The 13,091-nt window shown below is 36.7% G+C and overlaps 1 protein-coding gene across 5 annotated transcripts in view; it reads left to right on the top strand.

The window, feature by feature from the left end:
• The window catches only part of LOC131425593 (myosin heavy chain 95F), a 96,301-nt gene that overhangs the window by 32,119 nt on the left and 51,091 nt on the right, over positions 1–13,091 (top strand). For 3 of the 5 annotated variants that reach the window (XM_058587608.1, XM_058587603.1, XM_058587604.1), the window contains exon 3: positions 8,966–8,998. The gene's annotated coding sequence lies outside the window, so the exon portion shown is untranslated. Of the gene's footprint in view, positions 1–8,965; positions 8,999–12,421; positions 12,453–13,091 lie in introns of all 5 variants that reach the window. The other 2 variants (XM_058587606.1, XM_058587605.1) reach the window with 2 other exon arrangements.

Genomic DNA, 13,091 nt, shown 5'->3' with positions numbered 1-13,091 from the left:
AACAACTTGGACTCGAAGGGTGTATTCGAAACAGCGCAAAACATGCTACCCTCTGAAGCACTGAATAATTACACATTTACTTATATTAATCAGCATACCTTTAAACAAACACCTTTACTCAATACTATTTATGTCTTCTCGAAGTACTACAAATTCGAGATTGGAAGTAATGAAACGGAAGATTTTTAGATCATTGACAGAGAATAGTTCTCCAGATTTTATACTAGTACAGAGATCGTTGATTGATAATACGAAGATTAGCGGTCCCAAGTGACTTCTTTGAGGATCATCGATTTGCATTTCGAGTAGATTTTGACGTGCGGGTTATCAATTCTGATAAACACCGCTCATCCTCTCATATGTTTGCAACCGTCTGGTTAATCGTGGGGGAAATCCAAGTCGCTGTAGTTTCAGGATGGTGGTATTTTTTTTTTTGAAATTACATTTCAATTCTGGCTCATTTACCGATAAGCCTAATTACCTTACTTTTCATTAGTAGAAAAGGGTACATTTTCGTCTTTCTCAATAGAAACCTTAAAAATGGCTGAAAAAACGGTCTTTCAATCGGAGCCTCGAAGATTCCTGGACCCGGTTGATGGTTCAATGCATAGGGCACTAGTATTACAAGTCAGTTGTTCGAGTATGTTCGAGCTCCGACTTAGTAGGATTCTTAGTATCAGTAGCTGCGAAGTCTGTTGAGACAGAAGGTCCAATTCCACATAAGGAATGTATTACCAAGGTTTTTGGAGATCCCTAATGATCGAAAAATGTGTGTGTGTGTGTGTGTGTGTGTGTTTCAATGATTTTTTTTCCATTCGTTCAATTTTCCAGGAGATCGCTGAATCAATTTCAACAAGCAATGACAGTTAAATCTGTTACTACACAGCCGAATCTTTTCCAGCAAACTCGGTAGTACCTCAAGGTAGTCTTCTTGGACCCTACTTTTTCTTACTCTATTTGAATGATTTAAACCTTTCGTTGCAATGCCTAAAACTATCGTTCGCCAATGGTCTTACATTGTTTCATCTTTTTGAAGATCTTGAAGATGCCATATTCTTACAGAAATAGTTGGATACATTCTCAAATTGGTGTGATCTTAACAGAATGGTTTTGAACGCATCAAAATATTCCGGAATCTATTTTACTCGCAGAATGCTTTACAATCGTATTCAACTATACCATTTTGCACATTGTCCTCTAACGAGATTCCACTGTCAAGAATCTAGGATTCCTATTGGATACAAAGTTTAATTTTAAAAATTACGTCGAATACACAATTTCTTTGGCTCAAAAGATGCTAGGGTCATATTTCGTATCTCAAAGAACTTTGAAAGCCAATATTCCTTAAAGGCTCTTAGTTGCGCCCTGGTTCGCTCTATTCTCGAATATAATGTTGGTCAATCTAGAACTGATTGCCCTGACGTGTTACTAAAACTGATCTTATCTATTCCTGAGAATTCAATATACACGTAATAATCACGGCTTATTTCAGTATAGGATCAGTTAGAAAGCTAGTTAAAATTGATAGCTTCAAGTCTATGGTAACATATGTATCTGCTGGATTACTGTAATCTGTTAACATCGAAGATGAGGAGGTTTTATACCTGAAGGAGGAGAACGAGACTATGAGATTTCAACTCCATTTGGACATGAAAAAAAAATTCGTGGACTTAAAAAAAATTCAGGATAACACCATATCTCGACGTTTCATGCATTTCTAAGACAAAACAAGAACACAGCATAATTCCGGAAATCCGCGTAAGAAAACCTCGTAACTTCGGAGATTCGCACAGCAAAAGCCGTGTAAAAAACCGCATAGAAATAGACCTCATGAGATGAAAAAGTCTAATGTATGAATATGAATGTTACAGACGGCTTTTATGAAAAAAATTGACAAAAGACGGAAAAAATTACCGGCAATTTAAAATCACATTAAAGGGTTTAAATACACTATAGGATGTCAAGCTGATTTTTTTCGTAGTTTTTCCATACAAACCAATTTGCACCCTCTCATTTTACTACTAACGCAGAAGGTGATAGCATCATGTCGATGAGAACGAGACTATGAGATTTCAGCTCCAATTTAACATTTCCCTGCACCTAAATAAAATAAACTAAGCCTAGGCTCGTTTGAACATTATTTTTACTGAACGATAGGTGAAATTTATCCAACTTACGGTTGAGTAAAGAACTACTGAAGGCACGAAACTTTTTACCGACACGGTCTGTAAACTTTAAAATGTCATATCTTTTGTCAAACTCAGTGGGTTTTATCCTTTTTCAGTAAATAATAAAAAATAATGAAAAATTTCAGCAAACATTACTATGCCGTTCAGCAGAATTACAAAAAATGGAAATATCATTATTTTCGGATGTGAAGATGTGAACATTTCGATGTGTTTAGTAAAAAAACACTGTACAAAAAAAAATAAATAATACTGATTCCTGACGATAAGGTTTCTTTGGGTGAATATATTCTAAAAACTTTTTACTGCTTTTCATTTCAGTACTCTAATAAAATGATTGAATATCCCATATTCTACTGAAATTGGTACTCTAACGATGACAACCGGCATGCTTTATTTTTGAATAATAAGTGTAAACCATCATTGATAACGCATAAATAAATTAATTGATCGGAGGAACATTTAAAAACACTTGCTCCTTCCTTTCACCAATCATCAATAACAGTAATGCTTCGCAGATTATATTGGGGAATTATTTTGTAAATTCCGCCGAACATCGATATTGTCTGATGAACAAGTCAGTAGAATTATGACAGATCGAAGTTCAGCAAATGAAACTTACTGAACTGATTACTGAATCTTCAGCTGTTTGAAAGTCAGTAAAAATTTATCGACATCCGTAAAAATAATTTAGTGTGTATCGGGTTCGAATAACTTAGCCCGAACAAATTTTAGAACCCGTACCCGTTAAAAATGAAAAATCGTCACCCATACCCGACCCGAACCCACAAACTCTTTTTTTTCTGACACCGAAGTGACCCGGGGTAAGTGACGTGTACAAATACCCGAAATCCGACTTTCTATAACTTCTGGTTCAGGAGATGTAATCTTAAAGATGAGACAATTTTGAGCGGCAAAAAAATAGCGTTCTTATTGTTATTGGGTCTCTTAGTGACTCCTTAGTGGAGAGGGGACCTCAATTTTATACAACAAACTCAAGAGGTATGAAGGGGGGGGGGGGGGGGGGGGAAGGTAGGTGTGTTGTTGAGAAACTGCTGCTGTTCTTGGGTGTTTATCACAGAACTTCTCGTAGTGAACACTATTTTGACAATTTGGACACGTAGCTTGCAGATTACCGTAGGTGATGAGTGATTTACACGGAATTTTTTTCCTGACCGAAAGTCACTTAAGAAGGTATGACGTTTTTTAAGCGTTCCCGATCAACATGTCGTATTTCTCTTTTGGATACTCTTTTTGACCAGACTTATATCAGCGCTTACTACGAAAACAGTACGAAATTTAATCCCGATGCATGTTTTGAATTTTCCGGAATTGCTTGACCCGAAACATACCAATTCCGATCACTGATGTGTTCGAACAGTGATCGTTTAGAGTCATCAGACGTTTATCGAGATGGTTTTCAAGCAATAAGTGCTTCGACAAAAAAGGTATGGGCGTGCTCGTAAAAAATGTAAGCCAGTTCCACAAGTGAATTGCGAAACATTTGAGAATCGACAATTGGATTGTTTCCGAAAAAAAAACAATCCTATGAACCCAAGGAAGATGAGGGATCACTGCAAGAATCCGAAACTTTTGATTCAGGACGAGACCAAAATGGTAAATTCGTCCGTCTGTTTCATCAAAAAAAGCAATGAAGCGGGTCCGAGATGTCTCAACATCGACGACATCCTGCGCCTGGTACCGCGAATGGTTGGTGTAACCGGAATGTATCGAAATGCATGACGAGACGTACATTAAGGCGGAAACCAAGCAGATTTCCGGCCTGAAGTTGTTCGTCGACCAGTTCCGCCTGGATGTTCGTGATTAGTTTCGGAAGAAGAAGATCGACAAACTTGTCAACAAGTACTTGTTATGGTAGGCGATCTGTGCGTGCAGAAAAATCAGCAAGCCGTACATAACGACCGGTACCACCAATGGCCAAATATATAAAGAAGAATGTCAGCAGAAGTGCTTGTTGTCATTTCTTCGGCCCCACGAAGGCAACCCTGGCTGGATTTGGCATTGTGCCATAAAGTGAAACTAGTGATGGAATGGTGTTGTATCTGTGCCGAAGAAGGCAAATCCATTGAACTTACCCGAGCTTTTCATGCTACAAAAAAATTTGGGTGATTATAAAGGGTAAGATCCGGAAAACTGGGAAGGTCCTTAAAATCGATAAGAACTTGAAGAAAGAGTGAACGGAAGTGTGTAAGGATTGGATTGGTAGCACTGACTCCAAGGTGCGAGTGCTTAGGCTTCCTAAGGAACAGTAGGTCAGTTGAACTGGCACATCTATCTGAAAGTATTTCCCAAGTCAAATAGTCGTAAAACTATTCGTCTTCAAACCATGATGAAAAAATTGACCAACTTCAAATTTGAATAAGGAATAAGGCAGTAAATGGGCGATTGGGGACGATCACTGACCGGAGTAAAATTACTGAATATTTGGGAGCTTTGGTTTAAAAATTGAATCAATTGAACTAAATTTATGAAATTATTGAAAACAAAACATCATCTGCATAAAATCTTACTTACACGGGGAGTGCGTATTTATCCGAGTCGGATATAAAGGGATTTGCAATATAAAAGGCTTAAGAACCGCTTGTCTACGCAAAGATGAAAAATACAAAGCGATATTTTGATGATTATTACAAAAATAAATTAAGGCCAATTGCATAACTTATGCTGCGAGCCCTGAAAAAGGTGCAAATCAATAGCACCAAAACGTTGAATGTAAAATAATTGAAAAAAATTGTTTTTATCTGCTAGTAACTAAAATACCGATAAAAAAAATTTCTAATACGTCCGAATTAGTGCAACAATAAAATGAGGACACCAGGTACTTAGTGCAATTTAGATACAACCTACATTCTAAACGAAATTTCCACGTTGATGTAAAAACTGTTCTTTTTGATTCGCTTCAATTTCGCAAACTTTTTGTGCTGTTTGAGAAAATTGAGAACCGTGAAGATTTCCTGAAGTCAGTCTAACTAGCGCATACCCTAATTAAACGGCCCGAAATGGCTCTTCAACTACAGCCGAAAGTACGGGCAACCATTAGCAGCAGCAACACACACGACACACAAAGACCGAGACGAATGTGTGCTACAGCTTATCTCAAACAACGGTAACAACAAGTTATTTACTTTCTTCCATGCCCAGCAGCCTTCTCGTTGCCTTGTTGACAGGAAACTGCTACTTCAACTAGCAGGCTCTAGCAGGTTTCTATCTCGGGAAGAATTGGCACTAAAAATGCACTCTCAACAACGGCGAGTGGCTCATTCGGGCTGCCGTTTATAACCTTAAGTTCATTCACTATGAATAGACCTGCAGTAACTGCGTCGGTGTTCTTCTCTTCGGATGGGGTCTTCAACGCCGGAAGATGAACCCCGACCGACATTGAAGCCTATGTTATGTCATGTATCCGGAGCATGTTTCAGAGAAGAGAAATGAAAATAACAAAAAAAATAATACACACACCGGCACTTCTTTCAGTTCGATCGATGACGGTGGCACTGATGATGGTATGCCACCTCCTCGATAAGGCGGAGGTGGAGAACCCAGGTGGGTGGAGATACAACCATTTGAGTTGTGCAAACATGCAGCCGCCGTGCTACAACAAAAGGCATAAAAATTAACCCAGATATTTCCGGGCTTCCTCGTTTTACGCTGCCGGTAGGATTTCTGGTTCGCTCTTTTCTGCTGTTGATGTTGTTTTACATGTCGTTTCGCATGTGTTTTATTGCTGCTGTGCGCAAGAAATGTCAGACAAAAATTAAACTGCGCGATTTTCGTAGTAGACATTGACAGCGGGAAAGCGGACTCGGTTATTTAGACCATGTTGAATTGGATTTAAAAAAACGGGTTGACACGTATCTACGGGGAACGTGTCACCGGAGCCATTATATTCTGGTACTCGTTTCTGGAACGAACAACTAAAAAAATAACTTTTGACGGTCTGAGACTAATCAGTGTATTAACAGTTTGTATTAAAACACTGCTAATGCCACCTCGTGATTTCAACATAAACTGATAATGCACTGCTAATAAGTCTAAGACGAAACGCATAAGTAAGCAAAATAGTCATGAGTATTTTGAACAAACCTAATAATTTTTTAAATAACATTCATTGGGTGTGTATTGGTAAAATAGCTTATAACAAAACCTTTATTTTGCGTTACACAGTCCCACGTTTCAAAGGATCATTTTCAAGGACTAAACGAAATGTCTGTTACACAATAGTCGTTTGCATTCACGGGCATTTTCAATGTACTACCTACTATATTTACTAGGGGGAAAACATTTGGGTTTGTTTTCCCCTGAAGATGATGAAATGTTCCTTCGAAACGTCGACCTGTAATGCAAAATGAATATTTTGTAAGGAAACATTTAACTAAAAAGTCAGCTTCCAGTAAGTGGTCATACCAGATTGATTTACCTCAAATATCTTTCAAACACCTATCTATACAATATAAACTATCAGGAAGAGATCGAAAGTTAGTAATATTTTAATCCATTTGCTACAAACATTACCTCAAGATGGGGCTAGTCAATCGAACACCATGAACTCTGTACAAGAAATGATTAACTACTATTGAAATGATTAACTACTATAAATTCAAAATTTTTCTGACATGATTGTTTAGAATTGGAAAGTTAGTCTGAACTAGATATTTTACAGTTTCATATTCGATATTGGTTTTGGATTCGATAATTCTCATTTCTTAAAAAATGGTTGAATCAATTCTTCGAAACAGACTAAACAAATTCACCACTTGTGCCATCAATCTAATATTTACTCACTTTCGGTTTTATGTGTGTAATTCAATTGATAAAGTATAGATTTGGTTTGTCATACACAACATGGAATGAGAAGTCCCGGGTCTAACAGAGAATAAGTCGATTTTTTACCGTGAAAACCTTTTTATTTTTCAGTGTAATCTCCATCTAGAGCGATACACTTGACCCATCGGTCCTCCATGCCCTTTGAAAAAAAAAGAAATGATTTGTCAAGGCCTTTCAAATAGGCTTCCGTTTCTGCAATGACCTCAGCATACGACGAAAATTTCATTCCCTGAAGAAACCTTTTCAGGTTTGGAAACGGATAATAGTCGCTGGGGGCCAGGTCTGGAGAATACGGCGGATGATGGACCAATCCATAACGCAAATCATTCAATTCCACCATTGCTTTTATGCATGAATGCGCTGGTCCGTTTTTTTATTCTTTTGTAGCTTGATTTAAACTAGAACTCGCCTAACACGATCTGCTAGTGGATAGATGTTCTAGAAATTTGGTAGAGGCTATCTAGAGGCTTGTTCCCAACAAAAATATTCACGTCTTTTCTGTGAGATGTCGGGACTTTTCACTCCATGTAGTAAAAATGTGCAGTCTACAATATTAAAAATGACCCCTCAGAACGTTTTTTTCGGGACAATGAAAAAAAAATCTTGTCGAGAAAGTATAATTTGACATATGGAATGGTGAATATCATTTTAATTGAACTGTCGAACCCGAGTACTAGAGCTCCCTGTTCCATAATATCTTGTAGTGTAAGTGGAAAAAAGTTTTCTCTTTAAATTTTTTTATACAAGGCATGTTCATTTGCCCTCAGTTAACGGAAAATTCCGCAAACATTTGTCTGGTAGAAAAACCAAAGCAAATGCTTTCGTGCTTAGTTGCTAAGAAAGTCAACAAGTTTAGTTGGAAATTTAATTCTGAGGATCATGAATCGATCTGAAAAATTTAATCAAGGGAGTAGTATTTCTGGATTAAAAAGTAAATGAATTCACCTGTTATTTTAAATATGAAATAGTTTAGGAGTACAATTGAAGGATAACAAAACGGAAGCACTATCATCTTTCATTTCTATATATTTTAAATCAATTCCAATACGATATTAAGACAATTGTACGATTTGGCGAAATGTCGTTCGGTAAAAGGCCCTTTTCGTCGAAATCCCCCTTTCTACGAAATGCTTTCGGCGAAATGACCCTGACCCCAATTGAAGATGGTTTTACATACCAAATTTTTTTTACAGTGCGAACTCCACAGCTAGCGAGAGCAACGATTTTCGGGAACATTGTCTACTGTACGCACAGATATGTAAATGACAGTTGAATTAAAATAACATTATTTTGAAACATAAGATATCAGCTCTTACTTCTCAATCAAATCAAACGAGTGAACAATGTAAATAAACAATTACATAACCTAAGTTGTGAACATTTTGTCGATATTAATATAGAAAAATCCACGCAACAAAAGTCATCGGAATTTTCGAAAACGAGATTTATTTTGGTCGACGCAATGTATGGGCTATAACATTTAAAGTTGAATTGATTTCAATGTGATTATTTTCCGTAACACTACAAGGCAGATTTGTTACTGAATGTAGAAATAGTGAAGCCAGGTAATGAAAAAATAAATTATTCGCACCCAATATCTCTTCGAAAATGTTATTATTTCCATGAATGTAATTCATCGCCAGTTTAAAGTAATGGAATGGAAACCGTGTAAGCCGCGAGCGTCATCGGTAGTATAATATCAACGCCGCTGAAATCATTTCTGTCTATATTTATTCGTTTTCACTAGCATACCCAATGCTCAGTTCGATTGCTTAGTTAAATTTCAATGGGTGGCCAAAAAATAACCCGATTGGAAATTGATGCAAGTTTATGAATAATATATTTCAACCAAACCCCACTAAATGAAAATTATAACTCTACCGTTTTTATTTTTAATGTGATTTTGATGAATGTTTTTCTTTTTGTATTTTCAGATCAGGTGTAACGCTGTCACTTTTCAAAAGTAGGTAAGTACTTTGGTCATATCTAACGGTTGTCGCAAAACTGAAGATTTTATTTTGGATGTCAATTTTTTTATGATGTCAAATGTCTTAGAAATTCATGAAACGTCCAGATTTGGTGTATTCTAAAAAATTCCATAATTGAAATTTTGTTTATGCCGAATGGGTTAGAAACGCATTATACTAAAAAAAATATATATGCAATATGCAATATGGTGTACTAAAAATATTATTGAAAAAAAAAACGATTTTGGGATCGCGTACCTTCAGAAATTCGCACGGAAAAAACCGCAAAACATAAGAAAAAAAAATGTATGATGCCAAATATCTTAGAAATGTATGAAAAGTCCAGATCTGGTGTAATTTCAGAAAAAAATTGGAAAAAGTCGACTCTTGGTCTTTGAGATTTCCGAAATCGATTTTGTTTTGTAAATACCAAATGTTATAAATTTCAGAAATCTGTGTAACTTCGGAATTTTAGAAAGCTGTGTAACTTCGGAAATCCATGTTACTTCAGAAATCCACGTAAGAAAGTCGCATAACTTCGGAAATCCGCGTAAAAAATGCCGCGTAAAAAACCGCATAAAAACCGCGTAAAAAAAACCTCAGTGTAAACTATAATTTTTTGCATGGATGCTTGGAAATCTATTTTTTTCCTCTGAATTACTTTCTGTTTTCAAAGTGCCTGCTTCATGATGGTCCAGTACTTTTCAAATGACCGTAGCTACGGTGCGTTCGAGCGTTCAAGGTTTCCTCCATAAAACACCTTTCGAGTAATGGCCCGAAGCTAAATCTCACCAGAAAAGTGTAGAACCATTGTGTAAGACCTTGAAAGTATATAATCGAAAAAAAAAATTGTTGATACCAAATGTCTTAGAAATGCATGAAACGTCGACATCTGGTGTAATATTAGTGTTAAAAAAATGTCGGTATAATACAAGAATTCGACGTTTCATGCATTTTTAAGACAAAACAACAAAATCGCGTAACGTCGGAAATGGGAACTGGTCATTTCGCCGAATAGGTCATTTCGGGTCGAAAGGGTCGACTCGCCGTCGGAAGCGGGGACCTTCTACATACGAACCTGTAACCGCATTGTTTGCCTGGCCTGCTCAAAGCTAGGTTTCTTTGCTTTAGTTAGCTCCGAACGGTCGGACAGCACACGAACCAAAACGATGTGGCGAAGCTACATTAGATATTTTTTCATGTTCACTTAGTAAACGGAAAATACCAAATACATTTGCCTGATAAATACACCTTTGCAATTTCTTTGATGCTTAGTAGCTAATAGTCAACTAGTTTTTTTTTTAATCGGAAATCGATGTGTTGAAGAGGTGAGTTAAAAAAATTTCGGGATAATACCAGATCTCGACGTTTCATGCATTTCTATGACAAAACAAGAAAACCGGATAACTTTGGAAATTCGCATAGAAAAACCGCGTAGCTTCGGGAATCCGCGTGAAAATACCGCACAAAAAAACTACGTAAAAAGACCTCAATGTAATTTATAATTTTTTGCATGGAAATCCATACTTTTCTTCATTTGAATTACTTTCTATTTTCAAAGTGCCTGCTTCATGTTGGCCCAGTACTTTTCAATTGGCCCTAGTTCCGGTTGTAGTGCTTTCTCTATAAAACGAGGCTAAAGGCTATAAGTAATGGCACGAGGCTAAATCCAGCCAGAAAAATGTAGAGCTATTGTGTAGGACCTTGGCAGCATGTAATCGAAAAATTTTGTTTTGGTGCCCAATGTCTTAGATATCTGGTCTAAATCTAAAAAAGTTAATTTAAAAAAAAATCGAAGTATTGGAGAGTTGACAAAACAAAAAAAATCGGAATAATACAAGATCTGTACGTTTCATGCATCCCTAAAACAAAACAAGAAAACCACATAACTTCGGAAATCCGCGCAAAAATAATCGCTTTAAAACGGCGTAAAAAAGAACTCAGTGTACTTTATAGTTTTTCGCGTAGAAATTCATTTTAGTCTTCCTCTGAATTACTTTCTGTTTTCAATGTACTTGCTTCATGATGGCCCAGTACTTTTCAATTGGCCGTCATTTCGGTGGGTTCGGGAGATTGAAGTCTTTCTCTATAAACACCTTTCGAGTAATGGCATGAAGCTAAAGCCGGCCAGAAAAGCGTAGAACCTTGGAAGTTTATAATGAAATTTTTTTAGGCCAAATGTCTTGGAAACGCATGAAACGTGGAGATCTGGTAGAATCTTAAAAAGTTTTTTTTTAATCGGAAATCGATGTGTTAGAGAGGTGACTTAAAACAATTTCGGGATAATACCTGATCTCGACGTTTCATGCATTTCTATGACAAAACTAGAAAACCGGATAACTTTGGAAATTCGCGAAAAAAAACCGCGTAGCTTCGGAAATCCGCGTAAAAATACCGCACAAAAAACCGCGTAAAAAGACCTCAATGTAATTTGTAATTTTTTGCATGGAAATCCATATTTTTTTCCTTTGAATTACTTTCTGTTTTCAAAGTGCGTGCTTCATGTTGGCCCAGTACTTTTCAATTGGCCGTAGTTCCGGTGCGATCGGAGGATTGAAGTTTTTCTCTACAAAAAATCTTCCGATTAATGGCACGAGGCTTAATCCAACCAGAAAAACGTAGAACCTTGGAAGTATATAATCAACGTTTTTTTTATGCCAAATGTCTTAGAAATGCATGAAACGTCGAGATCTAGTGTAATCTAAGAAAAGTTTTTTTTAATAATCGAAAATGGAAGTTGACTTTAAAAAATTTCCAGAGAATACTCGACGTTTCATGCATTTCTAAGACAAAACATGAAAACCGGATAACTGGAAATTTGTGTAAAAAAACCGTATAACTTCAGGAATCCACGTAAAAAAGCGGCGTTTAAAAACCGAGTAAAAAGACTTCAGTGTACTTTATAATTTTTTGCGCGGAAATCCTTTTTACCTTCCTCTGAATTACTTCTTGTTTTCAAAGTGCCTGCTTCACTACGGGGGATTGAAGTTTTTCTCTATAAAACATCTTTGGAGTAATGGCACGAGGCTAAATCCAGCCAGAAATGTGTTGAACCATTGTGTAGGGCCTTGAAAGTGGAAGTAGACGCTAATGTAGGTATTTCGTTGTATATTCCTTCCCCTTTGATTGTCCCGGTTGGCAAAAATGAAGTACTATGAAGCTTTCCGCATTTGTGGAAATTTCTCTGAAATGGCCTTTAATTTATGGATAGGGGAAGGTGTTCGCCTGCTGCACCCCACCGTAACTTTTGACAGAAAACAGATAGCGTCATTTCGACAAATATCATGTGTGTGTAATAGCAGCACATTCTTTTTGTGCTGAGTACCGAAGCAATCAGTCGCTTGTACTTTTTTGCTGCGTTCAAAAAAAAATTTTAATTGCGTGAAATTAACACAAAAGTTTTTTTCTGACTTTATTTTATAGCATCATAAATTGAAGAGCATCAATGGGAAAGGTGAGTGGATTAAATATATATGAGGTGAAATCGATCTATTTCGTGATTTAATACCGGATGCTATCAAAATTATCGCAACCAAATTTGTTTTATCATTTTCAAAATGTCTACCGATTTCGGTTACCGGCACCCAGTTTTGGCCAAACATCTAACTGCTCATACAGCAGATGCTCCGGCTAAGAAAAAAACGTGGAAATCCGGGCAAATCAACACCAAATCATCGGCCAAGAGAGCCAAGGCGAAGTCACCATCAGACAATGAAGACTTTTGTCCGAAACGTCTCCGAAAAGTATAAATTCCGGGTTTCCTTTGAACAATTGCATTCGTTATTTATATTTTTCCATTTTTTGCGATTTTTCTTGGGGTGCCGGTAATCGAACACCTTTTTTAAAATGGCAAAAATTTATCACTACTAAATTGATAATAAAGTTTGTTCAATCAAAGGAATTAACTTAGTTCCTTAATCAGTTGTTAGCTAGCGACTTTAGCTTTCGATTGATGTATAGATGTCCGCATAAGGTGCACTAAGTCAGAAGTTATGAGCTTAAATAAAAGGGTGCCGGTAACCGAACAATCTCCCTTACAATGTACACTTTAATACTTCAAATTTAATAAATTTCTTTATTATTCAAACAATGT

The sequence above is a fragment of the Malaya genurostris genome, chromosome 1 (assembly GCF_030247185.1).
Source record: "Malaya genurostris strain Urasoe2022 chromosome 1, Malgen_1.1, whole genome shotgun sequence".
Classification (NCBI taxonomy): domain Eukaryota; kingdom Metazoa; phylum Arthropoda; class Insecta; order Diptera; family Culicidae; genus Malaya; species Malaya genurostris.
Note: the sequence above shows the minus strand (reverse complement) of the source record. Positions and strands in the feature narration are given on the sequence as shown.